The following is a 13,728-nucleotide window of genomic DNA, read 5'->3' on the forward strand; positions in this document are numbered from 1 at the left end:
GGGGGACTCGAGGCGCCGCCAGTACATATACATATGTAGATCTTTAGCAGAGGTGATGGTTGCTGTGGGGGGGGGAGGGGGGTGATGACAGATCTCCCCCCCCCTAAATCACGTCTCACGGATACTACTGTGGCTTCGTTAAATCTTACATATATATATATATATATATATATATATATATATATATATATATATATATATATATATATATATATATATATATATCTACGGTTTGTTTAGGCCCTACATAGCGCGAGGTGGGCTGGCTTTGTGTGTGTCTGTGTGTGTGTGTGTGTGTGTGTGTGTGTGTGTGTGTGTCTGTGTGTGTGTGTGTGTGTGTGTGTGTGTGTGTGTGTGTGTGTATGTAAACCCCCCCCCCCCCACCCAATTCCACAGGTGTCACAACGACTCACTGCCGTCAACAGTGATGATTCGTAAACCAACTGGATCCGATTTTAAATTAATTTTTTTTGGTATGGATCCTGTCATAATGACCTACGCATGTGGGCCACAGTCACGAATACCTTCAACACAGATGGGTACATAAACACCAGTTACCCGCGTTAGGGAGGTAGCGCCTCCATTGTTCGTATCGAACCTCTCACTGTCGCGTATATAATACACAGAAACTAATGTGTTCTTTTATGTTTATAATAGTGAAAAAAGAAAAAACAAAAGTGGAAATTATATGAGAGACGTGTTAGATGCCATATTAATCCAGCAGTTCTTTGTATAATATACACAAGGATGGTTCTTTGCCATCAGCTTAACCAACACACACACACACACATCTTTAAACCTGAATTGGAGTTAGAGTTAAAACACACACACACACACACATCTTTAAATTTACCTGAATTCACACACACACACACACACACACACATCTTTAAATTTACCTGAATTCACACACACACACACACACACACACACACATCTTTAAATTTACCTGAATTCACACAGACACACACACACATCTTTAAACCTGAAATAGAGTTAAGAGTTAACACACACACACACACACACACACACACACACACACACACATCTTTAAATTTACCTTGAATTCGAGTTAAGAGTCATAAACAATGCAAATTAACTCCCTATTTTCACGAGCCACGGGGGGAACCAAAGTAATTTCACTGGTAATGACGGGGAATTCATGTCCAATTCGGAGGGAATGGAGCTAGGATCATCGAGGAGACATTAAGGTCCACCGAGACTTGCCGTGAAGTTATGCTACGCCCTCACATGGGGGCATGGCTAGGCGGACTCACACTACCAGCAGCTGTATTATGTTACTGATCTTGGGTACCAGGTGGTGGTTCAAGGTTGAGGAGACACACTGGAACGAGGAAGGTAATGGTGGGGACGAGTGAACAAGTGTACAAAGCGATTATGTTCTGTTGAAACATAATGATGTGACGGTGAGATAATATGGATGGCGTGGGAAGGGTTTTTTCCCCCCCTCCCTATTTCATCACATACACACAAACAAGCCTAGCTCTTTTAATTTAAGCCTTCCCTTCCCCTCCCCTTCACACACACCACCTTCTTCTTACCTCACTCTTAACAGCCTAGCCCCTATTATTTCCACCCCCCCCATTCTTGCCTCACTCTAACAGCCTAGCCCTTTGCTCACTCTAACAGCCTAGCCCTCTTTTTTTTTATTCTCCTTTCAAAATACCTCTCGCTTAGCCTAGCTACACGTAACACGTTCATTATATCACAGTCGGTCACACACACACGCACACACACAGTACGTTCATCACACACACACACACACACACACACACACACAACACACACATACACACACGCAGTGTTGCAGACTCACCACATCGCCTCCGCTTCCAATTTGCGAGGTGTTCTAACTGTTGTCTTTATTTCGCTGGTTTACTGTAAACCGGAGTCGAAGTCTGCCGGGGCATCCATCTCTAGCGGTCTGGCTCAGTCTATACTTATTTCGGTACACCAGGAAGGAATCAGGTTATGTTACGCTATGCTGAAAGGTCATATAATCGTGTTAGGCTATGCTGAAAGGTCATACAGTCGTGTTAGGCTATGCTGAAAGGTCATACTGTCGTGTCAGGCTATGCTGAAAGGTCATATAGTGGTGTTAGGCTATGCTGAAAGGTCATACTGTCGTGTCAGGCTATGCTGAAAGGTCATACTGTCGTGTCAGGCTATGCTGAAAGGCCATATAGTGGTGTTAGGCTATGCTGAAAGGTCATACTGTCGTGTCAGGCTATGCTGAAAGGTCATATAGTCGTGTTAGGCTATGCTGAAAGGTCATATAGTCGTGTTAGGCTATGCTGAAAGGTCATATAGTCGTGTTAGGCTATGCTGAAAGGTCATATAGTCGTGTTAGGCTATGCTGAAAGGTCATATAGTCGTGTTAGGCTATGCTGAAAGGTCATATAGTCGTGTTAGGCTATGCTTAAAGATCAAACATGTGATTGTCCAAAACATACTATTGTTTTGGACAATCACATGTTTACCAAATGGCGTCCTAGCTTCGTCTCTTCGATGTATATCAACTGACTGTTATTTCTCCCATGTGTCTCACCTGATGATGTGATTATTACACGAAAGTGCACTTGGGAACTTTTCGTGTTTCATTTCCCCCGTGGACTCATAGGAATATCTTGATCACGCGCAAAATTGTGAACCTTTCCAATATATATATATATATATATATATATATATATATATATATATATATATATATATATATATATATATATATATATATATGTAGATAGATAGATAAATAGATACTCCAATATTAGCTAACCGTAAACATTAAATTTCAACTCATGGATTCAATTTTTTTTCTTATTATTTCTATAATCGCCCTGGTTTTCCCCTCCTCCAGACCATTCCTATTTCGTTACAAACACATCAAACTTCACTTGTACCAGAATGAAAAGCGAATTCGCTGCGGGACATTGGCGAAAACTTTTCCAAAGCCATTTTCACTTCACAGAAATGTCCTCCGCACTTCCCTGCCAGGTTCAAAGTTTCCCTCAAAAAAAAAAAGAAAAAAAGAAAAAAATGTGAAAGTTGAAAGGCTATCCAGTACGAGGTATTTCTCGAATATAATCTAAAAGAATTAATATATATATACATATATATATATATATTCTTTAATTTCATCGAATGAAAAGCTTATTACACCTAGCCAGAAATACTTTTTTTTTCTATGCTCATATCCATACATCATCAATTATCTGACCTAAACACGAACGAAGGTAAAGTACCAGTTTCTATGACGGCCATGAAAAGTGATCCTGGAGAGAGAGAGAGAGAGAGAGAGAGAGAGAGAGAGAGAGAGAGAGAGAGAGAGAGAGAGAGAGAGAGAGTTGAGGGTATCTTTGGCTTACATAACTTAAAATCTTTTTCATTCAATGCTTCTGTTTACTGTAGTGCATTAATGGCGGCCGAAGGAGCGAGCGAGACAGGGGACTATTTCGTTTTACCTTGTCATTTACGAGCGAGACAGGGGACTATTTCGTTTTACCTTGTCATTTACGTTAAGTCAGTAACGAGTGGTTATGATGATTAAAAAAAAATGTTGATCATTCCACAAGTAGATGATATATATATATATTCAACGGAAATGAATAGCCTACAAAAAAATGATCTCTCTCTCTCTCTCTCTCTCTCTCTCTCTCTCTCTCTCTCTCTCTCTCTCTCTCTCTCTTCTAATTTTATTTCCAATGCAGAGAATTTTTATTATATAGTTGTTGTTCACGCCGAGTTTGTATTATTAATGCTGTTCTTAACAACGTTCCAACACTGAGAATCTGCACAGGTTACTCTTGACTGCAAAAAGAGGAATTTGGGTCAATTCTTTCCTTTAAAGTTTTGATGGACCAACCTCACATCTTCCACATGACCATAATAACCCAGCGATGTCTTGTGGGGGAAAACAGACTCCTCCATTATCGCGCTCCCTCGCCTTCACATTTCTTTTTTCTCTACAGAAAAAAAAATGCTAAATTCCATCACACCCTAACGTATTCTTTAATTTTACATAAATTAATTGGTCATATTTAATAGACTCGACCGTGTTGAGATCTTGTGTGAAGTTGCAGTAATAAATAGGTAAAATTCTTCTTTGGTTTTTGGCCTTGGAAAGGACCGCTTTGGGGCAAGATACATCATAATACGTCCGAGTGTGTGTTTAACTGGACATGGGACTGTGTCTCATGTAGCTCTGAGGTTCAGTTAAAGCTTGGTTACTGAGGGCCAAAGCTTTCAAATTTACGCTGGACAGAATAAAACTACTGATGGCCAAAGCTTTAAAATTTACGCTGGACAGAATACAGCTACTAATGGCCAAAGCTTTACAAGCTTGTCAAGACTAAGGCTTGGTTACTGATGGTCAAAGCTTTAAAAGCTCGTCAGAATAAAGCTTGGCTACCGGTGTCCAAAGCTTTATATGGTAGTCAGATTAAAGCTTGGCTACCGGTGTCCAAAGCTTTATATGGTAGTCAGATTAAAGCTTGCCTACCGTTGTCCAAAGCTTTATATACTACAAGCAGAATATTCTAAACTACCAATGACCAGAACTTTTAAATTGTTTTTTAAGCTGGACGAAGCTGACGACGGCCAGAGGAGCTATTTTTGCTTTTTTTAAGCTGGACATAAGCTGTGTCTTGAGGCGCTACCAATCCACCTGTCCACGGACACCAAGACGACCGGGGTCACACTTCACCACCTTCAGGAGCAACACACACACACACACACACAGTACCTGGGAGAGGGAGAGACGAGAGAGACGTGCGCAGGGGATGAGCGCCACCTTCACTATGACGGTGCGAGATGACCAGGGCGTCCGTTATAACGTCTGGCAGGCCGGTCGCCTCACACGCTGCCACACTGAACCAAATTCTCTTACCTGAAGTAGGCGCTGTGGGTGCGGAGGGATACACACACGGGTTGTTTATAACGCACGGCAATTGTATGCCTTACGCCAAGTGTTGAATGTAGTTGTAGCGTCTTATGGTGACATATGGTAAAGGTATATTTTCATTAACTTTGGTTAAGAATACAGATGCATACCGATGACTTGCACAGATACATATAACTGGTAAGTACGAAGGTTTAAAAATAGGTCAGTTGTGGATTGGAAGCGCATCAGTGGTGTGGTTCTCAACTACTTTGACTGGTAGTTCATGAAGTATGTTAACAATCATCCTACTCGAGCAAGGGAACATCAGCTCATGCGAAAGCAAATCGTTCGACCATCTCGTTTCGAGCCATTACTACGGGTTAAATCAGGCAAACCTAGCCTTTAAATTTAAGCGTTTAAGGTTCAAGATATCCAAAGTTCTAAATAATGTGAATACGTTTATAATTGCCTGTCATGAGATGTTTTTCTCAGTCTGAGAATCGTCTCTGTACATCTTGTCAGTTATTCCAGTAGGATGACTTAATTCAAATGCCATTCCTATGAATCCTAGAATTTGGTTCATATTCGCTTCCGTGGACTGCTCCCTTGGCTTTAGGTCATCAGAGATTACCATAACCTACTTTCCCTAATAGATCTTTCGTAGCTGAGCTGAATTCATGCTGTGGCGTGTCGGGTTTTATACTATGGATGTGTGAAACTTTGCACTTATAGATATTAAATATTCCTTTACCACCTGTGAGCCCAGACCAGCAGTTTGTCTCCGAAAATCTGAGGGCGTAGATGTTCAATGTCTGGTGCAGGTCTATTTTCCAAATAAGTGTTATTTGTGAGGTTTGATTAACCTTACGATGGAGCCCCATCATAAATGGCATTAACATATATGAGAAAGAGAATTAGGTCCTAGGACTGATCCTTGCGGCACACCGTTTGTGAACGTGTTAATCATTCTGAGGCTTCAGCATTGATCATTACTCTTTGTGTTTATGGCCAGTCGACCAATGGCCATTGATCATTATTCTTTGTGTTTATGGCCAGTCGACCAATGGCCATTGATCATTACTCTTTGTGTTTATGGCCAGTCGACCAATGGCCATTGATCATTACTCTTTGTGTTTATGGCCAGTCGACCAATGGCCATTGATCATTACTCTTTGTGTTTATGGCCAGTCAGCCAATTTTCTAACCACCGACGAACAATCCCATTTATACTAAGGTGACTTTATAACTTTCGCTATCAGTCTTGAACGTGGGACTTTTTTTTAATCAGTGCTTTGTAAAATAAGAAATAAATAACATCAATGCTTTATTTCCGTGATACATAGTGATGATATCATGATAGAAATCAAGCAGATTCATAAAGGAATGGGCCATTTCGTCGAAAACCATGATGAAATTCGTTTATTATTTGGTGGTTCTCCACACGTTTTATAATTTTGTCCCGAACATTCAAGACTTTGAAAGCAAACTGAATTAATATATGCGGGCAGGGACTTGTTACCTTTTCTGACTGTCGATGTTACAGCAGCGAACTTCCAATCTTCAGGAACTTTTCCATGCAGCAAGTAATCAGCTATCTCTGGTTACCCATTTGCTCTGTAAGGGGAGGGAGTCCTACACTCGCGCGGCCCCGTCTCTTGTACTGTACGGGGAGGGAGTTCTAACACTCGTGGGGCCTCATCTCATACTGTACGGGGAAGGAGTTCTAACACTCGTGGGGCCTCATCTCATACTGTACAGGGAGGGAGTTCTACACTTGTGGGGCCCCATTTCTTGTACTGTACGGGGAGGGAATTCTACACTCGTGGGGCCCCGTACCTTCCACTTTCTTTACTAACATACGACTTTTTAAACTTCTACATGCTTCATCCTTAAGTACATTTCATTCATCCACATTTCTACGCTAAAACAGTACTTGTTACACCTTCCCTAACATGTCTCTTGGTTATCATACATCTGCATCTTCCGAAAAAAAAATTCTTCACTGTTGATGTCATCAGACTGGCTGAAAACCTTAAACTTTGTCATCCTGTCACCTTCTTACTATTTTCTTTTTCCATGGTGGACAAATCTAAGGCCTCTAACCTTTCCCTATAATGTAAATGTCTCATTTCTGGCATCTTCTTTGTTTTCATACTCTGGACCTTCTCCATTAGTTCTTTTGTCTTTCTTTAAATGACCTACAGAAACTTATCTGAGCCGGCCGTTTTATTTACTTTCCTTCCATCTAGCGATGCTGGTTTGTTTTCAGCGTGTGGGTCAATATGTTTGTGGAATGTTTTCTCCTCCTATCAATTTATCAGGGTTAGGGACACACGACCAGTGTCTCTACTGGTAAATAAAGATTGAAAACAAAACTATTACGTGAGTGTTTTGTCCTGGCTTTGACCGTCTAACGTAATCCAATGACCAATTGACCCCAAGCATCGCAGTTGTCATGAACAATAAGTGGCACCAACAAAAACACCAATACCATTATCACCAACAATATGAGCACCACCACTACCATCAACAACAGTAAGAAGACAACTTTGCCTCCAACAACAAAGTACAAATATTATCACCAACAACAGTACATCTCTACCATCAGCATCATCACCAACAACAGCAGCAGTACTGTCATTATCACCAACAAGAGTAACATATTCAATCACCAACAACAGTAGGTTTGCCGTTACCACCAACAACAGTAGAACCAGCATCATCCCCTCCAACAACAACACCATCAACCCCACCACCAACACGAGTATTATCTCCATCAATACGATTACATTTGATGATCCCGTATTATCTCCATCAATACGATTACATTTGATGATCCCGTATTATCTCCATCAATACGATTACATTTGATGATCCCGTATCATCTCCATCAATACGATTACATTTGATGATCCCGTATTATCTCCATCAATACGATTACATTTGATGATCCCGTATTATCTCCATCAATACGATTACATTTGATGATCCCGTATTATCTCCAACAATACGATTACATTTGATGATCACTTAACAGTACGATTACATTTGATGACCACGTATCATCTCTATCAATATGATTACATTTTATGATCACATATCATCTCCAACAATACGATTACATTTGATGACCTCGTATCATCTCCAACAATACGATTACATTTGATGATCCCGTATTATCTCCAACAATACGATTACATTTGATGATCACTTAACAGTACGATTACATTTGATGACCACGTATCATCTCTATCAATATGATTACATTTTATGATCACATATCATCTCCAACAATACGATTACATTTGATGACCTCGTATCATCTCCAACAATACGATTACATTTGATGATCCCGTATTATCTCCAACAATACGATTACATTTGATGATCACTTAACAGTACGATTACATTTGATGACCACGTATCATCTCTATCAATATGATTACATTTTATGATCACATATCATCTCCAACAATACGATTACATTTGATGACCTCGTATCATCTCCAACAATACGATTACATTTGATGACCACGTATCATCTCTATCAATATGATTACATTTTATGATCACATATCATCTCCAACAATACGATTACATTTGATGACCTCGTATCATCTCCAACAATACGATTACATTTGATGACCTCGTATTATCTCCAACAATACGATTACAGTGATCACTCGATCACTGTCCTCACCCATAACATATTTATGTAATCCATAATAGATAGATGGGTGGTGTGGAATGATAGATAGGCGGGTGGCTCGTTGTTGACAGATGGATGGCGTGGGATGACAGCTGGGTGGCGTGGGTGGGTGGGGCGGCACGTGGGTGGGCGGCAAGTGGGCGGTGTGGATGTCACAGACAGTTAGATGAAGTGGCCGACATCTGTTAGGCGTCTCTTAACCACACCGCTCCTCCTCCCCGGCATAACTTGTCCCGCTCCTACGTAGGTCATCAGCTACAGCCATATTCTCTCCCTCGTCTCAGAGCTAACTTACGTAAATACGTTCTTCCGGAGACGTTCCCTTCATCTCTCACCGGAGACGCATTTCCTGTTGTCTTTGTTCTTCTTCATTTCTGCTGTGGCTGTTTAGGCTCCCATTTGATCCACTTCCATTTCGATCGCGAACAAAAAGAAAGAAAAAAATCCCAAAAGAAGAGATAAGCGGCACGAGGACAATTAAACTCAAGGGTTAAAAGAAGGTTTAGGAATGTCTCGGAGAGTAAACCCAAGGGATAGTGTGAGGGAGAGAGATACGGAAGGGGTAGCACTACTGCTAAAGCAAGAGTTATGGAAGCGTGTGAAAGAGTGTAAAGATATGACCCCCCAAGACTAACGTGGGTATAAATGAAAGTGGACTGCCCTGAGATGAAAAATGACGAGAGGAGGAACACCTGAGCGAGTGTGTCAGCAGTTGTGATGCAAGAGATCGGGTATTAGTGACGGGAGATTTAATCACAAGAGTAATGTGGCATTTGAGGGTACAAGTGGTGGTGGTGGTAGTGGGGGGGAATGGTGTATTCACCGACATGAATGGGAATGGTGAACATTGTGTGCGGAGTTATGCACTGAAGGACTGGTGATTGATTGGGAATACGTGGGGTGAAGAAGAGGAAAATGCATAGTGTACGAGGGTGAGGAAGTAAGATGATTCAGAAGCATTACTGAACTACATGCTAAGTGATAGGCGTGCATAAGAGAGACTCTTGAAAGTCGATGTGTTGAGACGGGCAGCGGGCGGGATGTCCGATCATTTCGTGGTAAAGATTTGAGAAAAGTTTTTCGGATGAGAGGAAATGATATGAGTGAGAAAAACGGTGGGCGAAGTGAGCTTGAAAAACAGAATTGCGAGAAGATATACCAGGAGGGATTGGATGCAGATTGGCAAAAGGTGAGAGGAAACGAAGCAGGAGGAGTGGGGGAGGAATAGGAGGTATTTAGGGAAGCAGTGCTGGCATGTGCGAGAGAAGTGTGTGGCATGCGGAAGGTGGGCAGGTGAGACAGGGTAGTTAGTGGTGGGATGACAAAGCAAAGCTGCTCGTGAAAGAGAAAAGAGAGGTATATTGAGCGAGACTTACAAGGGAAAAGGAGTGCAAATGATAGAGGGATGTACAACAGAAAGCCGCAGGAGGTTAAGAGGTAGGTGCAGGGGTTGAAAAAGAGGGCAAATGAGAGATGAGGTGCCACGATATCAGTAAACTTCAGGGAGAATAAGAGGATCCTTTGGAAGGAGGTTAATAGCGTGAAAAAACAAAAGAGCACAAACGGGAACATCGGTAAATGTGGACAAATGGGGAAGTGGTAACAGGAAGTAATGAGGTGAAAAGGAGACGGAATGAGTATTTTGAAGGACTGTTGAATGTGTCTGAAGACAGATTGGGAGGTATGCGAGGTGAGAGAGTCATGGAGAGTGGTATGGTGAAGAGAGAAGAGGTGGCGAAAAGCCTTACCTACCTAGGATGTCCTAAAACAGGGCGACTAAAGTGGATGGCTCTACACTGGAATTTCTTAAGGAGGAGGGACGACTGTGTTGATGGTTGGTAAGATAGGGTTTTTAGTGAATGCATGAGACCAATGGTGAGGTGCCTGAAGACTGGCGGAATGCAAGCATAGTGCTGTTGTATAAAGGCAAGGTGAGAAGGGGGGGGGAGGAAACGAACTACTGTTGAGTGTACTTGGTAAGATGTATAGAGGAGGAGGAGGAGGAAGAGGAAGAGGAGGCATGTACACACAGCATCAGCCTTGGGGGGAACACTGTGTGTTTGTGGATCAGGTGTCTGTGTTAAGGGATGTGTGTGTGTGTGTGAGAAATACTTTTAGAGGAACAGAACGATTTGGAATACAAGGGTTGCGACGTGCAGACAATGGACTAAAAGCCAGGGCATGTCAAGCGTCCGGGGTACACCATGGAAAGGTCTGTGTGGGGCCTGGATGTGGACTGGCAGCGTACGTTTGTGTATGATATTCATACCGGAAGAAATCAGAGAAAAATGACATACGAATTTTTAAAACAACTTCTGTTTCTTAAAACACATTCACGTACTGGCTATCGAACATGCTGCTAAATATTAAAATTGCACCACATTCTATAATCTGTTACGTTTCAAATCAAAACTATTGAACTGGGTGAGTTAGAATGGAGAGAGAGAGAGAGAGAGAGAGAGAGAGAGAGAGAGAGAGAGAGAGAGAGAGAGAGAGAGAGAGAGAGAGAGAGAGAGTATTATGGACAACGACAGATGGCTGCTGGTAACTGGAGGGATAGAAGGATCGAAACCAGCCGTTGACGTACGCCTTTGGGGGAGGAGGGGGTCGACCACCACACCGTCACCAACGCGTCACCCTTGCGAGATGAGGAGCAGCAGCAGCAGGAGGAGGCCACTCTGTGTCACTCCCTCCCTCCTCCTCCTCCTCCACCACCCGACGAACGTCCTTACGTATCGAATAAGATTCGAATCGCTTTCCAAACTAGGGCTATGGACAAACTCTCTCTCTCTCTCTCTCTCTCTCTCTCTCTCTCTCTCTCTCTCTCTCTCTCTCTCTCTCTCTCTCGTACGCTGACCAATAAGAGAAATAAAAAAGAGAGAGACAGGTCGATGGAGATATCATTATCTGATTCGCCTTCAAACGTGCGTAAAGAGAGAAATAATCAGTGTGCTTGGCTGGCTGCTCGAGGAAAATTCTACCTATTTGCGGATGAATTGTATAATATTATACACGACATCCTCAGTGGTGTAGGATCGACCAATCGTCATTTGTTTATTTGGAGAGGAACACAGAGCTTCAACTTCTCTCTGGTAGACGAAGAAGAAGAGAGATGTGCGTTTCATTTACAGGAGAGAAAAAAAATTCTTGAGTTGACAGAAACGACGTTATTTACTGCAACACTATAAATACAAACTACCCTTTGCTTTTCACAACGTGGGGGGAGGAAGGAAGGGGGGATGGGATGGGATGGGATGGAGGGACGGGTGGGTGGGAGAGGAGGGAGAACCACTTCACCCACTCCCAAATCACAGCAGCTCCGTGGATCTCGCCCTCAAGAGCAGGTGGGTCGTCGTCTCGACATGTACGTAATCGCATCCGTAATTTGCGGCCGGACGAGTGAGCGGTGGTGTGTCGAATATATTCCACACACACACACACACACACACACACACACACACACACACACACACACAGCAAAATGGGGGGGGGGGGTTAAGGGCGGCAGCAGCAGCTGTTACTACTGGCGGTTTAGGTCGGTCAGCAACAAGCGGTACATGGGGGTCGCCCGCACGGGACAGCGTCTGCATACCTGCTGCTGCTGCTGCCTCGTACTGACCTCTTTCACATGTTTTGCCTTCATTAACTCCACCTGCCCCGGCTAAACTTCATCCCAAGCTGACGCCGGGGGGGAGAAATCCCACACAGGGGTGAGGGTGTGTGGTGTGGGGTGTAGGGTGAGGTGTGTTGCCAGCCCGCGCGTCGTTTCGTACCCGCTGCGTCTATGTTATTCCTCGTTTTCTATGTCGACCTTCGTGTGTGTGTGTGTGTGTGTGTGTGTGTGTGTGTGTATAACTGAATGATTTTAACATTTTTTTCTACTGATTGGACCGATTTAATCTTCACAGATCTCTAGAATCCATTTTGTTTCCCTTTAGATTTTCGAACCATCAAATATGTGACTTTGATCATATTTAGTGTTGGATTTGATACGTTTTGACTTGTATGTGTGAACACACACACACACACACACACACACACCCTAGCCTAGGGCCAGGTACCCATTTACTGAGCAGCTCCGAGGAAAAGGACGAACGCCTGGGATTAGCTGTGGGCCGACTGCTGCGTCCGGTAATTCAAGCCAAGCGGGCCAGGCTCATTATGACTCATGGTCAGTAATGCTAACCACAAGACAACGGAGGCCCGTGTACTCTGTGTGTGTGTGTGTGTGTGTGTGTGTGTTTCATATCAAATAGTCTCGGTTCACTACGAGAGAGACGAACGAACGAAAAAATATGGGTTGGAGGCTCCAGTCACTGACAGAAGTCCACATTAAAGCTGAGCCTCAACTGAAGTATTAAGAGTATTCTAAAAGTGGAAAAAGAAGAGACAAGGGAAAGTATTTACGAATTTTCGAGGATGTGAAAACCCTGTCTTTTAAAATGTACCACATCACAGTTGTTGGGTAAGTAAGACATGAGAAGGTTGGGAGTTCCAAAGCTTGGAGGTGTGGGGAAAGAAAAAGTTATCAAAACGGCCCACCCTTGAGTTGCCAACGGCCACACAGTAATCATACGACGAAGCAGCAGCAGCTTGCCGAGAAGTCGTGGGAGGGGCGCCGGTACTACTACCACTGCTAGAGCCCTCCCTCTCATAGGCAGAGTAGAGTCGGGCGGGATCCTGGAGATTCTTAGCACCCCATGATGCCGGGGAGACTAGGGAGGCCCACAGATTTGGACTCCGTCATGATTACATTTAAAGATGACTGCGCTTGTGCGGTGCTTGTAGGACGAAGATGGCGGCGGGACGAGTCCTGATGAGACAGAAAGTTAGACCAGCAATCCTGACATGGAGAGTGTAAAAGATGGTTCCAAGCACCACTTCAACCTTCCTCAGTTAGCATTGTAGTACCTTCCCTGGGCGGCTGGTGCTAACAACCTAGTAACTAAATGGGTCGTTCCAAGGGTCGGGGGACGGGACATTTAATCCTCAAGGTAGCTGGGGTACTGGGAGGAGCCAATGCGCACCACCACCTGACCCCCACCTTCCCTCCTCCTCACGTCTCTCTCGCTGGGGACCGGAACGCTGCTGGTTCTGAGGGGCTGGCGTCCCCCGGATG

The sequence above is a fragment of the Panulirus ornatus genome, chromosome 11 (assembly GCF_036320965.1).
Source record: "Panulirus ornatus isolate Po-2019 chromosome 11, ASM3632096v1, whole genome shotgun sequence".
Taxonomy (NCBI): Eukaryota; Metazoa; Arthropoda; class Malacostraca; order Decapoda; family Palinuridae; genus Panulirus; species Panulirus ornatus.